A 20269-nucleotide genomic window follows, 5' to 3' on the forward strand; every position below is an offset into this window, starting at 1 on the left:
AGGCAAACTTTTCAGAACCAAATAGCTTTAAACCAAAAGGTTCTCCAGATGGAACAAAAAATCTCAAAACCAACAGGTTTCTTCACTTGAAACAAAAAACTCAAACCAAGCAGGGTTCTTGAGATAGAATCAAAAAGTTCAGAACCAAAGAGCTCAAAACTAACAGTGTTCTTGAGATAGAAGCAAACAAGCAGGATTCTTGCGATAGAATCAAAAAGTTCAGAGCCAAAGAGCTAAAAACTAACAGTGTTCTTGAGATAGAAGCAAAAAGTTCAGAAGAGCCAAAGGTTTAAAAAAAAATTTAAAAAAAGAGCTCGAGGCGGAAGCAAAGAGCTAAAAAATAACAGGCTTCTTGACGTACAACCAAAATATTTTAAACTTAAGCACACAAAGACAAACAAGTAATGGAGCCAAACATTTTGGAAACAAATAGCTTAAAAACAAAAGGGGTTCTTGAGATGGAACCAACCAGCTCAAAAGAAACAGGAATCTCAACATATAACCAAAATATTTTACAACCAAAACACACAAAAACAAAAAGGAGATTGAGGCAAACTTTTCAGAACCAAATAGCTTTAAACCAAAAGGTTCTCGAGATCGAACAAAAAAATCTCAAAACCAACAGGGTTCTTCACTTGAAACCAAAAACTCAAACCAAGCAGGGTTCTTGAGATGGAATCAAAAAGTTCAGAACCAAAGAGCTCAAAACTAACAGTGTTCTTGAGATAGAAGCAAACAAGCAGGATTCTTGAGATAGAATCAAAAAGTTCAGAGCCAAAGAGCTAAAAACTAACAGTGTTCTTGAGATAGAAGCAAAAAGTTCAGAAGAGCCAAAGGTTAAAAAAAAAAAAAAAGACCTCGAGGCGGAAGCAAAGAGCTAAAAAATAACAGGCTTCTTGACGTACAACCAAAATATTTTAAACTTAAGCACACAAAGACAAACAAGTAATGGAGCCAAACATTTTGGAAACAAATAGCTTAAAAACAAAAGGGGTTCTTGAGATGGAACCAACCAGCTCAAAAGAAACAGGAATCTTAACATGTAACCAACATATTTTACAACCAAAACACACAAAAACAAAACGGAGATGGAGGCAAACTTTTCAGAACCAAATAGCTTTAAACCAAAAGGTTCTCCAGATGGAACAAAAAATCTCAAAACCAACAGGTTTCTTCACTTGAAACAAAAAACTCAAACCAAGCAGGGTTCTTGAGATAGAATCAAAAAGTTCAGAACCAAAGAGCTCAAAACTAACAGTGTTCTTGAGATAGAATCAAAAAGTTCAGAGCCAAAGAGCTAAAAACTAACAGTGTTCTTGAGATAGAAGCAAAAAGTTCAAAAGAGCCAAAGGTTTAAAAAAAAAAAAAAAAAAAAAAAAGAGCTCGAGGCGGAAGCAAAGAGCTAAAAAACAACAGGCTTCTTGACGTACAACCAAAATATTTTAAACTTAAGCACACAAAGACAAACAAGTAATGGAGCCAAACATTTCGGAAACAAATTGCTTGAAAACAAAAGGGGTTCTTGAGATGGAACCAACCAGCTCCAAAGAAACAGGAATCTCGACATATAACCAACATATTTTACAACCAAAACACACAAAAACAAAAAGGAGATGGAGGCAAACTTTTCAGAACCAAATAGCTTTAAAACAAAAGGTTCTCGAGATGGAACAAAACATCTCAGAACCAACAGGGTTCTTCACTTGAAACCAAAAACTCAAACCAAGCAGGGTTCTTGAGATGGAATCAAAAAGTTCAGAACCAAAGAGCTCAAAACTAACAGTGTTCTTGAGATAGAAGCAAACAAGCAGGATTCTTGAGATAGAATCAAAAAGTTCAGAGCCAAAGAGCTAAAAACTAACAGTGTTCTTGAGATGGAAGCAAAAAGTTCAGAAGAGCCAAATGTTTAAAAAAAAAAAAAAAAAGACCTCAAGGCGGAAGCAAAGAGCTAAAAAATAACAGGGTTCTTGACATACAACCAAAATATTTTATAACTTAAGCACACAAAGACAAACAAGTAATGGAGCCAAACATTTCGGAAACAAATAGCTTAAAAACAAATGGGTTCTTGAGATGGAACCAACCAGCTCAAAAGAAACAGGAATCTCGACATATAACCAAAATATTTTACAACCAAAACACACAAAAACAAACAGGAGATGGAGGCAAACATTTCAGAACCAAATCGCTTTAAACCAAAAGGTTGTCGAGATGGAACAAAAAATCTCAAAACCAACAGGGTTCTTCACTTGAAACAAAAAACTCAAACCAAGCAGGGTTCTTGAGATAGAATCAAAAAGTTCAGAACCAAAGAGCTCAAAACTAACAGTGTTCTTGAGATAGAAGCAAACAAGCAGGATTCTTGAGATAGAATCAAAAAGTTCAGAGCCAAAGAGCTAAAAACTAACAGTGTTCTTGAGATAGAAGCAAAAAGTTCAGAAGAGCCAAAGGTTTAAAAAAAAAAAAAAAAAAAGCGCTCAAGGCGGAAGCAAAGAGCTAAAAAACAACAGGCTTCTTGACGTACAACCAAAATATTTTAAACTTGAGCACACAAAGACAAACAAGTAATGGAGCCAAACATTTCGGAAACAAATAGCTTAAAAACAAAAGGGGTTCTCGAGATGGAACAAAAAATCTCAAAACCAACAGGGTGCTTCACATGAAACCAAAAACTCAAAAAAAGCAGGGTTCTTGAGATAAAATTCCAAATTTCAGAACCAAAGAGCTCAAAACTAACAATATTCTTGAGATAAAAGCAAAAGGTTTAGAATAGAGACAAAGGGTTAAAAAAACATGAGTTCTTGAGATGGAACCAAAGAGATCAAAACAAACAGGGTTCTCGACATAAACCCAAACAGCTTGAACAATGCCAAGAAAAATCCCTAGGCTGTTTAAAAACGAATAGTGACCTTGACATTCAGGGCCTGGTAAAAACAAGAGACGGCAAACACGTCACAGATGGAACTTTGACCCCAGCTACTATGTCAGCCACCTGGTGTTGGATTATTCAAAAGCAATAGGGTTCTTGACGTCGAGTAACAACGTGGAACATGGAATATTTTGAGGACTGTTCCAGATAAACCCGCCATAGAAGAAACCACCAGTCGGGGACTTGCTACATCTAACATCCCATCTCTTTCAAAATCAACAGGGCTCTTGACACGTAGCCCCGCTTTGCCTGGTGAGGGCGTGCGAGTGTCGCCACCTTCTGCGGGAGGCAACCAGGAAAAGTCGAGCATGGTGACCTCGGCCATGTTTCGCTGGAATGTCTTTCAAACGGCGGGAGAGGATGTGCTTATTTGTGGCCGCCGCAGGACTTTCCTCCTTCCTCCGTCCTCCACTCCTCCGCAGCCAGTTATTCCCGGCGGCCTCAAGGCCGCCGCGCTGCTCCACTTCCTCGCCTCGCTAGACTCCGCCCTCCCTCTCCGCCAAGCACATAGTCCAAATGATGAAGTCATTGGCGGCTGCGGCACAAGATTGGACTGGAATTCAAAACACGGCGACTCGAAGGTGCTTGCAAACCCACAGACCCGACACCTGCCACTCGAGCACCAGACCAATCACTAAAGAAGACATCAACCAGTAAAATTGGTTGATTATCCCATTTCCGACAAGTTTATTTCAACAGCCTGTCTTAGAGATTACTTTGTGCGATCAGAAATGCTTGAAAAGCGTCCAAACTCCCGCAGTCCCGCTGCATAGCTTCAGGTTGCTAGACAACCGCTTTGAGTTAGTTTTAGCTAGTTAGCCCCTGGTTTTTATCAGCAGAAGGTGGGCTTTGTTCCGCAAAGAGACCGAAAATATGCCAGAGCGGAACATTATCACAGCGAAGGGGAAGGCACTACCGGGACGCAAGCCGATGAAGGATCAGCCTGTCTTAGAGATCACTTTGTGCGATCAGAAATGCTTGAAAAGTGTCCAAACTCCCGCAGTCTCGCTGCATAGCTTCAGGTTGTTAGACAACCGCTTTGAGTTAGAGTTTTAGCTACTTAGCCTCCGTTTTTTATCAGCAAAAGGTGGGCTTTGCTCTGCAAAGAGACCGGAAAATATGCCAGAGTGTATCGTTATCACAGCGAAAGGGAAGGCACTACCAGGACGCAAGCTGATGAAGGATCAGCATGTCTTAGAGATCACTTTGTGCGATCAGAAACGCTTGAAAAGTGTCCTAACTCACACAGTCTTGCTGCATAGCTTCAGTCTGCTGGACAACCGCTTTGAGTTAGAGTTTTAGCTAGTCAGCCTCCGGTTTTTATCAGCGAAAAGTGGGCTTTGTTCCACAAAGAGACCGAAAAATATGCCAGAGCGGATCTTTATCACAGCGAAGGGGAAGGCACTACCGGGACACAAGCCGATGAAGGATCACCTCACACCGGTCGGCCTGTCTTAGAGATCACTTTGTGTGATCAGAAACGCTTGAAACGCGTCCAAACTCCCGCAGTCCCGCTGCATAGCTTCAGGTTGCTAGACGACCGCTTTGAGTTAGTTTTAGCTAGTTAGCCTCTGGTTTTTATCAGCAAAAGGTGGGCTTTGTTCCGCAAAGAGACCGGAAAATATGCCAGAGCGGAACATTATCACAGCGAAGGGGAAGGCACTACCGGGACGCAAGCCGATGAAGGATCAGCCTGTCTTAGAGATCACTTTGTGCGATCAGAAATGCTTGAAAAGTGTCCAAACTCCCGCAGTCTCGCTGCATAGCTTCAGGTTGTTAGACAACCGCTTTGAGTTACAGTTTTAGCTACTTAGCCTCCGTTTTTTATCAGCAAAAGGTGGGCTTTGCTCTGCAAAGAGACCGGAAAATATGCCAGAGTGTATCGTTATCACAGCGAAAGGGAAGGCACTACCGGGACGCAAGCTGATGAAGGATCAGCCTGTCTTAGAGATCACTTTGTGCGATCAGAAATGCTTGAAAAGTGTCCAAACTCCCGCAGTCCCGCTGCATAGCTTCAGGTTTTTAGACAACCGCTTTGAGTTAGAGTTTTAGCTACTTAGCCTCCGTTTTTTATCAGCAAAAGCTGGGCTTTGTTCCGCAAAGAGACTGGAAAATATGCCAGAGTGTATCGTTATCACAGCGAAAGGGAAGGCACTACCGGGACGCAAGCTGATGAAGGATCAGCCTGTCTTAGAGATCACTTTGTGCGATCAGAAATGCTTGAAAAGTGTCCAAACTCCCGCAGTCTCGCTGCATAGCTTCAGGTTGTTAGACAACCGCTTTGAGTTACAGTTTTAGCTACTTAGCCTCCGTTTTTTATCAGCAAAAGGTGGGCTTTGCTCCGCAAAGAGGAAGCATGTTGGATCCATGGATGAAGAGAAAAACTCACGCTATGTAACTTTTTAAGTCCATAGTCCGAGTACATTGATCCGTTTTGTCCGTCTTTGTGTGTTTTTAATATGTTGTTAACGAGGAGATTTTTTTTAAGGCAATAAACCATGGGTGTCAAACTCTGGCCCGCGGGCCAAATTTGGCCCTCCGTGTAATTTCATTTGGCCCCTGAGGCAATACTAAATTAACATCAGAGCTGGCCCGCCGGTATGATAACACCGCATTCACCACTAATACTCATACTTGCCAACCCTCCCGATTTTCAGTGCCCCTCTCGAAAGTCTCCTGGGGCGACCATTCTCCCGAATTTCTCCCGATTTCTAGCCGGACAACAATATTGGGTGTGTTAAGGCACTGCCTCTAGCATTCTCTACAACCAGTCGTCACGTCCGTTTTTCCTCCGTTCAAACAGCGTGCCGGCCCCTGTCACATGATAAACGCGGCTTCTACACACACATAAGTGAATGCAACGCATACTTGGTCAACAGCCATTCCGATCACACGGAGGGTGGCCGCATAAACACTTTACACGGTTACAAATATGCGCCACACTGTGAACCCACACCAAACAAGAAGGACCAACACATTTCGGGAGAACATCCACACCGTAACAGAACATAAACACGACAGAACAAAGACCCAGAACCCCTTGCAGCACTAACTCTACCGGGATGCTACAATATACACCCCCCGCTACCACCAAACCCCGCTCACCTCTTTGTTATTTTATTTTCAACTGTATTAGCCTGTGGAAAAAGTTAATGTTGATATTTACCTCAGAAGGCTGCATATAGAAAAGAGGCATTCAATTTTTTATTTAGATTTTATTTAATATACAGTTGATTTTGCACTATTAAGTTATATAAGCGTTGTTTGTTCCATATTCATTGTTCAAGCAAATCAGTGTAGCAAACTGAGCAATAATTAATTTATTCATGCACTTTCTCTTGCTACTTCAAGGCTTGAATGTTTGATTCATTCATTATTGTTATTTTATTTTCAAATGTATTATTAGCCTGTGGAAAAAGTTTATTTGGATATTTACCTCGGAAGGCTGCAGATAGAAAAGAGGCATTCAATTTTTATCTCAATTTTATTTGATACGCCATTGATGTTTTTCAAGTATTATTATTTGAAACTCGATTTTGCATGTCACTATAAAGTCATATAAGCCCTGCTTGTTCAATATTCATTGCAAAACTTGTTTGGGTCCCTATTAAAAGGTTAATTTGTTCAACCTTTTAAATTTTGGCCCACTCTGTGTTTGAGTTTGACACCCCTGCAATAAACGGACAGAAATATCTCAGGTTGGTTTCATAATGGATCAATGTAGCCGGACCCAATAAAGCTATATAATATTTGAGTGACACTTAAGTAATATAAACGTTATTAAAGTGCTGCAATATTTCATGCTATTATTCACAGGCAGCCTAAAATTAATCCTTTATTTTTCACAACAGAAACGTTTATAATATCTGATTCAGTTCTGATCTGATGAGTTACATTTCTGTGTTATTATTGTTGTATGCTGCATCCCCAATGTCCATTTAGCTTTTTTTTTTTTATGTGGTGGTGTAATTAGGTAGATAGATAGATAGATAGATAGATAGATAGATAGATAGATAGATAGATAGATAGATAGATAGATAGATAGATAGATAGATAGATAGATAGATAGATAGATAGATAGATAGATAGATAGATAGATAGATAGATAGATGGTACTTTTATTGATTCCCTCAGGGAGTTTCCTCAGGAACATTTAAATTCCACCAGCAATGTACAGAATTGACCTCGAATTTAAAAAGTAAATAACGGGGGTTTAAATGAATTTTTTTTTTTTTTTTTTTAATATTACAAGAATAAAAATAAAAAAGTAACATAAGGATAAAAATATAACAGTAAAAATAACAATATAGCAAGAAAAACTAGGCAGCAGTGACCATGACATGAAAAAATGTGCCTTTTACATCAGAAATTATTAATTATTACATCGAATTCAAAAAGTAAATAACGGGGGTTTAAATGAAAAAAAAAATATTTTTTTTAATATTACAAGAATAAAAATAAAAAAGTAACATAAGGATAAAAATATAACAGCAAAAATAACAATATAGCAAGAAAAACTAGGCAGCAGTGACCATGACATGAAAAAATGTGCCTTTTACATCAGAAATTATTAATTATTACATCGAATTCAAAAAGTAAATAACGGGGGTTTAAATGAAAAAAATATATATTTTTTTTAATATTACAAGAATAAAAATAAAAAAGCAACATAAGGATACAAATATAACAGCAAAAATAACAATATAGCAAGAAAAACTAGGCAGCAGTGACCATGACATGAAAAAATGTGCCTTTTACATCAGAAATTATTAATTATTACATCGAATTTAAAAAGTAAATAACGGGGGTTTAAATGAAAAAAAAAATATTTTTTTTTAATATTACAAGAATAAAAAATAAAAAAGTAACATAAGGATAAAAATATAACAGTAAAAATAATATAGCAAGAAAAACTAGGCAGCAGTGACCATGACATGAAAAAATGTGCCTTTTACATCAGAAATTATTAATTATTACATCGAATTCAAAAAGTAAATAACGGGGGTTTAAATGAAAAAAATTTTTATTTTTTTTAATATTACAAGAATAAAAATAAAAAAGCAACATAAGGATAAAAATATAACAGTAAAAATAACAATATAGCAAGAAAAACTAGGCAGCAGTGACCATGACATGAAAAAATGTGCCTTTTACATCAGAAATTATTCATTATTACATCGAATTCAAAAAGTAAATAACGGGGGTTTAAATGAAAAAAAAAATTTTTTTTTTTAATATTACAAGAATAAAAATAAAAAAGCAACATAAGGATAAAAATATAACAGCAAAAATAACAATATAGCAAGAAAAACTAGGCAGCAGTGACCATGACATGAAAAAATGTGCCTTTTACATCAGAAATTATTAAATAAATCAACTAAATCTGTATTGAGTTACATGTAAATGATGCTACTATGTACGTTCACGATGTGGTTTCTCTCATTTCAGAAAGAAACAAGCCAGCATTAGCGACTTCGTACAAAGGAAGGTGTGCACACCAAAGCCAGCGGCTGCATTGACTGATGCTATCCTGAATATGTTGCTAACTGACATGAGGCGACTATCAATGGTGGAGGATGACGGTTTCAGAAAAATGACTTACGTCCTCAACCCTGGTTACACTCTTCCCTCGAGGACCCATTTTACCAAACTGAAGGAGAGGAAGTATGAACAGACATTTCAAGCTGTGTAAACTGACATTAAAGCCACCCACTAATGTGTGGACTAGTGCAGCTACTGAAGCCTACCTCGGCAATACATGCCACTACATTGGAGACAAATGGAACATGAAGTCAATCGGCCTTACGACCACGCCACTAGAGGAAAGACATTCAGCATCCAACATTGCAGAATGGTTGGAATAAGTAGTAAGCAGGTTTGAAATTCCCCTAAGCAAAATTATTGCTTTTGTGCATGACAATTGTGCACTTTATAAAAAAAAAAAAAACATTTTTCTAACACTTGCCTTGTTATTGTTATATTTGGCAAGTCCAAAGGACATGGTGCCAGTATGCATCTTTTATAAATAAAGTATTGGAAAGGATAAAATGTAGTTTGTCTTTTTTATCCGATTCTTAATCGATTAATCAAAGTAATAATCGACGGAGTAATCGTTTATCAAATTAATCGTTGGTTGCAGCCCTAATATATATATATATATATATATATATATATATATATATGTCCAGGGTGTACCCTGCCTTCCGCCCGATTGTAGCTGAGTTAGGCGCCAGCGCCCCCCGCGACCCCGAAAGGGAATAAGCGGTAGAAATGGATGGATATATATATATATATAGTACATATATATACACATACATACACATATATATGTATATATACACACACACACATATATACATATTCACATATATGTATACATATATACATATATATATATGTATATAAATGTATATATATATACACACACATACATACATATATATATACACACATATATATATATATACATAATTATATACACACACACACATATATATATATATATATATATATATATATATATATATATATATATATATATAAATATATATATATATATATATTTATGTGTGTATATATATATATGTATGTATATATGTATCTGTGTGTGTGTGTATATATAGATGTATATGTATGTACAGTATATATATATATATATATCTATATATGTATGTATGTATGTATATATATATCCACACACATATATATGTGTATATATATATATATGTGTGTGTATATATATGTGTGTATATATATACATATATATATATATATATATATATACATACACATACATATATATATATATATATATGTGTGTGTATACATATGTGTATATATATACACACACATATATACACACACACACACACACACACACATATAGGCATTTTTATATGTATGTAGTATGCATACATATATGTGTACGAGTGTATATACATGTGTACATATCTATATACATACATGCATGCGTGTATATACAGTACATATGTGTAAATATACATATAGATGTATATCTATACACACACATATATATATATATATATATATCCATCCATCCATTTTCTACCGCTTATTCCCTTTTGGGGTCGCTGGCGCCTATCTCAGCTACAATCGGGTGGAAGGCGGCGTACACCCTGGACAAGTCGCAATCTCATCGCAGGGCCTATATATATTATATATATATTATATATATATATATTATATATATATATATATATATATATATATATATATATATATATATATATATATATATATATATATATATATATATATATATATATATATATATATATATATATATAATAACGTTGTGGAAGGTGCAGTTTTTTACTAAAACCAGGACTTTAGTCGAGGCTAGAACCAACGCTTCAACTGTCCATAGATTCTTCCAGAGAACTCTACTTTACTATGCACCCTCGAGTGGAAGGCGTTGTACACCCTGGACAAGTCGCCACCTCATCGCAGTGCCTACAAATAAATAAATATATAATACATATATATAAATATAATAACGTTGTGGAAGGTGCAGTTTTTTTACTAAAACCAGGACTTTAGTAGAGGCTAGAACCAACGCTTCAAGTGTACATTGATTCTTCCACAGAACTCCACTTTACTATGCACCTTTCCGCGTTTACCAACCGTGTTAACAACCAATCAAGTCCGGCAATGGAGGTCCCACTGCATTTTAAACAACCATGTGTCGGCTCCCTTCTCCTTCTCACACACACACACACACACACACACACACACACAACTCAACGCCTTTTGGACACGGGTGGACGCATCAAGCCGGTCAAAGGTCACAACGGTTTCCCACCGAATCATTTGCAGACTCGAGGAACAACATGCTCGAATTCTCTCCAATTTCGTCAAATGGAAAGGTCACAACAACTCTGCTTTGCCGGACATGTTGAATAATAATAATATAACATGAGGACATTTCATTCACATTGCATGTAAACCAGTGGTTCTCAACCTTGTCGGTGGTACCAAACCCCACCAGTTTCAAATGCGCATTCACCGAACCCTTCTTGTTTTTCAAATTCAAGACAAAGTTATATGTTTTTGGTAACACTTTAGGAAGGGGAACATATTTTAAGTAACAAATATTTAATTTAGAGTTCTTTTGGACACTCGGGGAACATATTCTAAGGCAGCCTGTGAACATTTTTTTTAATTCAAGTACCCCCTAATCAGAGCAAAGCATTTTTGGTTGAAGAAAAGAGATAAAGAAGTAAAATACAGCACTATGTCGTCAGTTTCTGATTTATTAAATTGTATTACGGTGCAAAATATTGCTCATTTCTACTGGTCTCTCTTGAACTATTTGGAAAAAAAACAACTAAAAACTTGTTGAAAAATAAAAAAGTGATTCAAATATAAACAAAGATTTCGACACGTAGAAGTAATCATTCACTTAAAGTGCCCTCTTTGGGGATTGTAATAGAGATTCATCAACTTCATTCGAAACATTTCTTCACAAAAAAAGAAATCTTTATCATCAGTATTTATGGAACATGTCCACAAAAAATCTAGCTGTCAACACTGAATATTGCATTGTTGTATTTTTTTTCAAAGTCTTTGAACTTACATTCATATTTTGTTGAAGTATTATTCAATAAATATATTGATAAAGGATTTTTGAATTGTTGCAATTTTTAGAATATTTAAAAAAAATATCTTACGTACCCCTTGGCATACCATCAAGTACCCCAAGAACCACTGTTCTAAGGAACAAAGACTTAATTTAGAGCAGGGGCCAAAATTTATAACCGAACAAAGCCACGGGCCAAGGTTGAACAAATGAACCTTTTAATAGGGACCCAAACAAGTTTTGCATTGAATATTGAACATGCAAGGCTTATATAACTTTAAAGTGACATGTAAAATCGAGTTTTAAATAATAAAAATAATAACAATAATAAAAAAAAATATCAATTGCACATCAAATACAATTTAAATAAAAATTGAATGCCTCTTTTCTATTTGCAGCCCTCTGAGGTAAATATATAAAAATAAAAAATAAAAAATCACAGGCTAATAATGAATTTGCAAATAAAATAACAATAATAAATTAATCAAACATTCAAGTATTGAAGGAGCAAGAGAAGAGTTAGTGCTGCAAGGGGTTCTGGGTATTTGTTCTGTTGTGTTACGGTGCAGATGTTCTCCCAAAATGTGTTTGTTATTCTTGTTTGGTGTGGGCTCAAAGTGTGGCACTTATTTGTAACAGTGTTAAAGTTGTTTATACGGCCACCCTCAGTGTGACCTGTATGGCTTTTGAACAAGAATGCCTTGCATTCACTTGTGTGTTTGTGTAAAAACCGCATACATTATGTGACTGGGTTGGCCCGCTATTTCTATGTAGGAAAAACGGACTTGACGACAGGTTGTAAAGGTTGTAGAGGACGCTAAAGGCAGTGCCAGTATTGTCGTCCGGGTGGAAATCAGGTGAAATACGGGAGAATGGTTGCCCCGAGAGGTTTTCGGGAGCGGCACTGAAATTTGGGAGTCCGGGAACATCGGGAGCGTTGGCAAGCATGAGTATTAGCAGTGAATGCGGGCCAGCTCTATTGTTAATTTCATAATGCCTCAAGGGCCAAATGAAATTACACGGAGTTATTTGGTTCGGGTTATAATAAGCCCATGCTGAATAAGGCATTAATGGGTATTTAGTTAAGAGCCACTATGTTACTAATTTGCATGTTAATACGCAACTAATTAATGTTCCCTTCCGAAAGTATTACCATGTTTTTTACTGGTGCAAAACCGAAACTCACAACAAATGACACACCCGCAAATCAGTCTGACTTCTGCGTTTAGGGGCGGTTTAGGTTCGATTCCCGCATCCGCCATCCTAGTCACTGCCGTTGTGTCCTTGGGCAAGACACTTTACCCCCCTGCTCCCGGTGCCACCCACACTGGTTTGAATGTAACTTAGATATTGGGTTTCACTATGTAAAGTGCTTTCAGTCACTAGAGAAAAGCGCTATATAAATATATTTCACTTCACTAATACACCGACAGGGAGAAGTTTTTATTCACACCATGAGTCGGGTGTGCCGAAGCCCTGAGCCCGACTCGCCTAACCCCCAAGGGTTCGATCGAACCCAGGTGAAGAACCACTGATGTAAACATAATGTTGACATGCACGTCACGTGACATTGCGCAATCCCTGTTTCATCTCGAGCCGACCGCGTCCGCCAAACGTGACGCCCGTGGACGCCCCACAGAACGGGAGAGTGATCAAAGTGAACGCGCGTCTCCACCAGTTCCACCAGCTCCTCGTTATCTGTCACGTCCACGCAAGCACGAAAGGTGGAAGTGGAACCGGCTCGACTGATGACGACCGCGAACCGGACTCGAACCTGTGTACTTTTCACCAACCTGCCACTTTTTCTCTTTGCTGATCCAGAGGGAAAGGTGGGGATCTTGCCGCCAAGGTTGAAGAGTAAAAGTGAAAGTGCACGTGCTCGCGCCACGTGAGAGACGCTTAATCCCACGCGTGTTTTTTTTTTGTTTTTTTTGTTCTTTTCTCCCGGGAAACTTCTCTTAGTTATTCTTCTTGTGCCCGATCGGCAACAAGTGTTCTCTCCTCCTCCTCCTCCTCCTCACAGCGATCCTGACAGCGTCGGCTTGCCGGGGTGACGTCACAGGACACGCCCCCTTTTCCGGAAAAACACGAAGTGGAGGCGGAGATGAACTTCAGCCCGGAAGTTGTAAAGTTTTGGAACGCAAATGGGGACAAACAAATAAATAAAAAATACATTACTAAAAAAATAGCAGTACTATTGGCTAAGTTTTATATTCATAAATGTAAGTTTCTCAATACCCGAACTGTTTTTTGTGCCTTTAAAAAAAGATTTAGAACTCTACATTAAAAAACTCTCTAACTTTAACAACCAAAAAACTGTGAAAATTATGATGCTGTGTTCCAGATTTAAGTTATTTACTGCAATTGAGTGAGCCTATGGTTTTGCAGTTTGTTTACCATATATCTATACATATACATAAATATATACACACACATATACATATATACACATATACACACACACACACACATATATATATATATATATATATATATATATATATATATATATATATATATATATATATATATATATATATATATATATATATATATATATATATATATATATATATATATATATATATATATATATATATATATATATATATATATATACACACACACACACATACATACACAAGGTCACTAAAATAGAATGCAATATATACATGGTAACTAAAGTAGAATGCAGCAGACACACACACTAATATATATATATGTATATATATATATATATATATATATATATATATATATAGTATAATATTTATGATGAGCCTTTTTTAAAAACATGTTACAGGTTAAAACATTACCTTCTGATTGCATAAAGATGGCAGAAAAACATGATTTCTTTGATTGATTCGATTTAGAATTGATTCTCGATTCAAACTTATTCTGGCAATGTGTTATTTTATATGATATTTATAATGAAACTTTTAAAAAGAAACATTTTACAGGTTGGAAACGCTCCTTCTGATTGCATAAAGATGGAAGAAAAAACATTTTTTAAACATGTATTCTTGTAAAAAAAAAAAAATCACAGTTATATATATATATATATATACACACATATACATATATACACAAGGTCACTAAAATAGAATGCAATATATACATGGTAACTAAAGTAGAATGCAGCACACACACACACACACTAATAAATAAATATATATATATTAGGGCTGGGTAATGATTACAAATTTTAATCGAAGTTAATCGCACTATTTCTCTGATTAATCGCAATTAACTGCATTGTATACGCAAAGCCCAATAATGAATTCAAAAGTAGCGTGTAGTGCACCTTTATTGGAATATTCTCCCACATGAACAAAAGCGCCAAAACATTTGTTGTGCAAACACAATTTAAATCAGTCCTTGTTAAACAGTAGCAGTTAAATAGCATATTTTATGAAAATCAACTCAAAAGATGTAAATACAAACATTTAAGCTTATTGCCACTGCCAGGGTATTTAAGTTATCCTGTTTGTTATGGAAAATAAATATAATCTACATACAAATCTCTGAGCCACAATCATAAAATCTGAACAGGCAATTTCTGAGGTAACAGCAGAAACATTTTTTTTTTATCAGGGATCTTATGTTTAAAAAAACTAGATTATAGGTAGTGGGCTGTTTTAGGGAATTTTTGATCAAATTATCCGTAGTAGCAATATTAATAATGTTGTGTTTATTCTGCGTAGTGTACTTAAAATAATTATGACCATATCTAGGAATTGATATGATGGGAATTTTCCGATTGTTTGCTTGGTGCTTTGATAAACTGAACGCATCATATACATGGTACTATATTGTGATGTTATGAGCCAGAGAATAAAAGAACTACCCTACCCAGCATGCAACAGGAGTGACGAGCATGCGCGGTAGCCCGGTATAGGTTGTGTCGCCATGACGGCATCTTGTATGTTGTGATATGCACGCTCTGAAAGCAAACGTTAAGAACTCAGCCAACACTCCTCGTCTGCATTATTGATAAAAAGACAGACAACACATATACTCCGCTGCTTCACAGGCCGCTGGATGTAGCCAGCAAAGTATTCCCATGCTAGCTAGCCGGTCTAGCAAGCACGCGTCATTCAGTCCAAAATGGCCCGATCGATCCACATTCAGAATTTTCTGGCGGTCGTAAGTGATCCCGGAGTGACCACACTGTAAGCCAGCCATGAAATTTGCAGAATTGTCCGGTATTTTTGCCAAATGTTCCATCTTTACCAAGAGCCCCTCCACGCCGGGCGACGCCATCTTGTTAAGAAAAGGCGTTAACAAAATAAAAGCATGTAAATACCACACGCAAATGTGCGATAAAATAATTGTCGGCGTTAATAGATTGATGAGTTAACTTGTAATTAACGCACTAATTTGCCCACCCCTAATATATATATATATATATATATATATATATATATATATACATACACAAGGTCACTAAATAGAATGCAATATATACAAGGTAACTAAAGTAGAATGCAACACACACACACACACACACACACACACACACATATACAAGACTGTCTCAGAAAATTAGAATATTGTAATAAAGTCCTTTATTTTCTGTAATGCAACTAAAAACATGGAAATGTCATACATTCTGGATTCATCACACATCAACTGAAATATTGCAAGCCTTTTATTAATTTTAATATTGCTGATTATGGCATACAGCTTAAGAAAACTCAAAAATCCTATCTCAAAAAATTTGAATATTTCCTCAGACCAAGTACAAAAAAAAAAAGATTTATAACAGCAAAACAAAATCAATGTCAATTAATGCACTCAGTAATTGGTTGGGAATCCTTTTGCACGGATTACTGCATCAATACGGCGTGGCATGGAGGAAATCGGCCTGTGGCATTGCTGAGATGTTATGGATGCCCAGGATGCTTCAATAGCGGCCTTCAGCTCATTTGCATTATTGGGCCTGGTGTCTTTCAGCTTCTTCTTCACAATAACCTACAAATTCTCTATGAGGTTCAGGTCAGGGGAGTTGGCAGGACAATGGAGGACAGTAATGCCATGGTCAGTACACCAGTTACTGCTGGTTTTGGCACCATGAACAGTTGCCAGATCATGCTGGAAAATTAAATCATCGACTCCAGAGTTTTTCAACAGATACAGCTTCAATAGCCGTATTCCCATGGTCAAGCCACTCCTGAACTCTACACAACGGAAGTTCCCTCAGTCAGCAATGGTTTGGGGAGCCATGTCAGCTGCTGGTTTTGGTCCACTGTGTTTCATCAAGTCCAGAGTCAATGCAGCTGTGTATATGCTTACATCTGTTGTAAAGCTCTATGGAGATGATGACTTAATTTTCCAGCATGATCTGGCACCTGCTCACAGTGCCAAAACCTGCAGTAACTGGTGTACTGACCATGGCATTACTGTTCTCCATTGGCCTGCCATCTCCCCTGACCTAAACCCCATAGAGAATTTGTGGGGTATTGTGAAGAAGAAGCTGAAAGACACCGGACCCAATGATGCAAATGAGCTGAAGGCCGCTATTGAAGCATCCTGGGCATCCATAACACCTAAGCAATGCCACAGCCCGATTGCCTCCATGCCACGCCGCATTGATGCAGTAATCCGTGCAAAAGGATTCCCAAACAAGTACTGAGTGCATTAATTGACATTTTCAAATGTTTGATTTTGTTTTGCTGTTATAAATCTTTTTTTTTTAACTTGGTCTGAGAAAATATTCACAATTTTTGAGATAGGATTTTTGAGTTTTCTTAAGCTGTATGCCATAATCAGCAATATTAAAATGATAAAAGGCTTGCAATATTTTAGTTGATGTGTAATGAATCCAGAATGTATGACATTTTCCTGTTTTAGTTGCATTACAGAAAATAAAAGGACTTCATCACAATATTCTAATTTTCTGAGACAGTCCTGTGTGTATATATATATATATATATATATATATATATATATATATATATATATATACACACATACAGTGGGGCAAAAAAGTATTTAGTCAGCCACCGATTGTGCAAGTTCTCCCACTTAAAATGATGACAGAGGTCTGTAATTTTCATCATAGGTACACTTCAACTGTGAGAGACAGAATGTGAAAAAATAAAATCCAGGAATTCACATTGTAGGAATTTTAAATAATTTATTTGTAAATTATGGTGGAAAATAAGTATTTGGTCACTTCAAACAATGAAGATCTCTGGCTCTCACAGACCTGTAACTTCTTCTTTAAGAAGCTCTTCTGTCTTCCACTCGTTACCTGTATTAATGGCACTTGTTTGAACCTGTTATCTGTATAAAAGACACCTGTCCACAGCCTCAAACAGTCAGACTCCAAACTCCACTATGGCCAAGACCAAAGAGCTGTCGAAGGACACCAAGAAAAGAATTGTAGACCTGCACCAGACTGGGAAGAGTGAATCTACAATAGGCAAGCAGCTTGTTGGGAAAAATCAACTGTGGGAGCAATGATCTCATCCCGTGGGGTGAAAATGATCATGAGAATGGTGAGCAAAAATCCCAGGACCACACGGGGGGATCTGGTGAATGACCTGCAGAGAGCTGGGACCAAAGTAACAAAGGTTACCATCAGTAACACACTACGGCGACAGGGAATCAAATCCTGCAGTGCCGGACGTGTCTCCCTTCTGAAGTTTGCCGGAGAGCACATGGGAGAATGTCATGTGGTCAGATGAAACCAAAATAGAACTTTTTGGTATAAACTCTACTCGTCGTGTTTGGAGGAAGAAGAATACTGAGTTGCATCCCAAGAACACCATACCTACTGTGAAGCATGGGGGTGGAAACATCATGCTTTGGGGCTGTTTTTCTGCTAAGGGGAAAGGACGATTGATCCGTGTTAAGGAAAGAATGAATGGGGCCATGTATCGTGAGATTTTGAGCCAGTGAGAGCTTTGAATGGTTGACCAAATACTTATTTTCCACCATAATTTACAAATAAATTCTTTAAAATTCCTACAATGTGAATTCCTGGATTTTTTTTTCACATTCTGTCTCTCACAGTTGAAGTGTACCTATGATGAAAATTACAGACCTCTGTCATCATTTTAAGAGGGAAAACTTGCACAAACGGTGGCTGACTAAATACTTTTTTGCCCCACTGTACATATTGCATTCTATTTTGGTTACCTTGAATTTACAACCCCTTGGAGCTGGGGTTTTTTTACGGTTTTGTACGGTTTTTTATTTAATTTGATTATTATTTTCAACTGTTTGTAAATGTTGAAATTTATAAATAAAGGCTTATTAAACAAAATAAATAAATAGCAGTGAGGTGCAATATCACTGGTTTTCTTTCCTATCCAATACCAAGTACAATTCAGAATAGAAAAGAATAGAATAGAATGGACTTTATTGTCATTATATTTGCATATAACGAGAATAAGAACTCCAGCTTAAGGTGCAATACAGGGAACAAATATGGGGTAAAAAATAAATAACACAAGAGGTAATAAAGGAAAAACTAACAATTGAAATAAACGGACTACTATCCAATAAAAATAATAAGCAATCCTGTGCAATATACAAAAAACTATAGAAATACAAAATACTGTACAATATACACAACAAAACAAGAGTACCGAAGTAATAAATAACAATCAGTGTCGCACGTATTGCACTCGAAGGGTAGTATTGCACAGTAGGGTATAAAGGTGGGATATTGTATCGGGGTTAATTATTATTATAATTCAGGCTGGTAACGGCGATACTGATCCGATACTTTATGCAAATATACCGAACTTGTCTGCAAAAATTTTTCAAAGTGGTGTATTTTCAAATATTAACAGTTTGTATATATAAAAAAAAAAGTAAACATGTAAGACTTTTTTTTTTAAATCACATTTTTTAAAGTAATAATTAATCAAAAATATACTTGGTCGCCAATAACAAAATGTTTTGTCTTTAAATAAATATCAAATTTATATAATATTTGGATTTTCAGTCCATGGTAAAAAAAAAAGAAGTTTAGACACCCCTGATCTATAATCTCTCTCCAAAAATAAAATACAGTGGGGCAAAAAAGTATTTAGTCAGCCACCGATTGTGCAAGTTCTCCCACTTAAAATGATGACAGAGGTCTGTCATTTTCATCTTAGGTACACTTCAACTGTGAGAGACAGAATGTGAAAAAAAAAATCCAGGAATTCACATTGTAGGAATTTTAAAGAATTTATTTGTAAATTATGGTGGAAAATAAGGATTTGGTCAACCATTGAAAGCTCTCACTGATGGACGGAGGTTTTGGCTCAAAATCTCACGATACATGGCCCCATTGATTCTTTCCTTAACACGGATCGATCGTCCTGTCCCCTTAGCAGAAAAACAGCCCCAAAGCATGATGTTTCCACCCCCATGCTTCACAGTAGGTATGGTGTTCTTGGGATGCAACTCAGTATTCTTCTTCCTCCAAACACGACGAGTTGAGTTTATACCAAAATGGATACATGGATGATACAGCAGAGGATTGGGAGAATGTCATGTGGTCAGATGAAACCAAAATAGAACTTTTAGGTATAAAGTCAAAGCGTCGTGTTTGGAGGAAGAAGAATACTGAGTTGCATTCCAAGAACACCATACCTACTGTGAAGCATGGGGGTGGAAACAGCATGCTTTGGGGCTGTTTTTCTGCTAAGGGGACAGGACGATTGATCCGTGTTAAGGAAAGAATGAATGGAGGCCATGTATCGTGGGATTTTGAGCCAAAATCTTTGAATGGTTGACCA

General features: G+C 36.7%; 1 protein-coding gene across 2 annotated transcripts in view; it reads right to left on the reverse strand.

The window, feature by feature from the left end:
• The window catches only part of esr2b (estrogen receptor 2b), a 107355-nt gene that overhangs the window by 83336 nt on the left and 3750 nt on the right, over window positions 1-20269 (reverse strand). Inside the window, exon 1 of one of the 2 annotated variants that reach the window (XM_061886297.1) lies at window positions 13322-13588. The exons of the other annotated variant lie outside the window; for it this stretch is intronic. The gene's annotated coding sequence lies outside the window, so the exon portion shown is untranslated. Of the gene's footprint in view, window positions 1-13321; window positions 13589-20269 lie in introns of those variants that run through there. 2 annotated transcript variants of the gene reach the window in all.

This window comes from Nerophis ophidion, linkage group LG24 (assembly GCF_033978795.1).
Source record: "Nerophis ophidion isolate RoL-2023_Sa linkage group LG24, RoL_Noph_v1.0, whole genome shotgun sequence".
Taxonomy (NCBI): domain Eukaryota; kingdom Metazoa; phylum Chordata; class Actinopteri; order Syngnathiformes; family Syngnathidae; genus Nerophis; species Nerophis ophidion.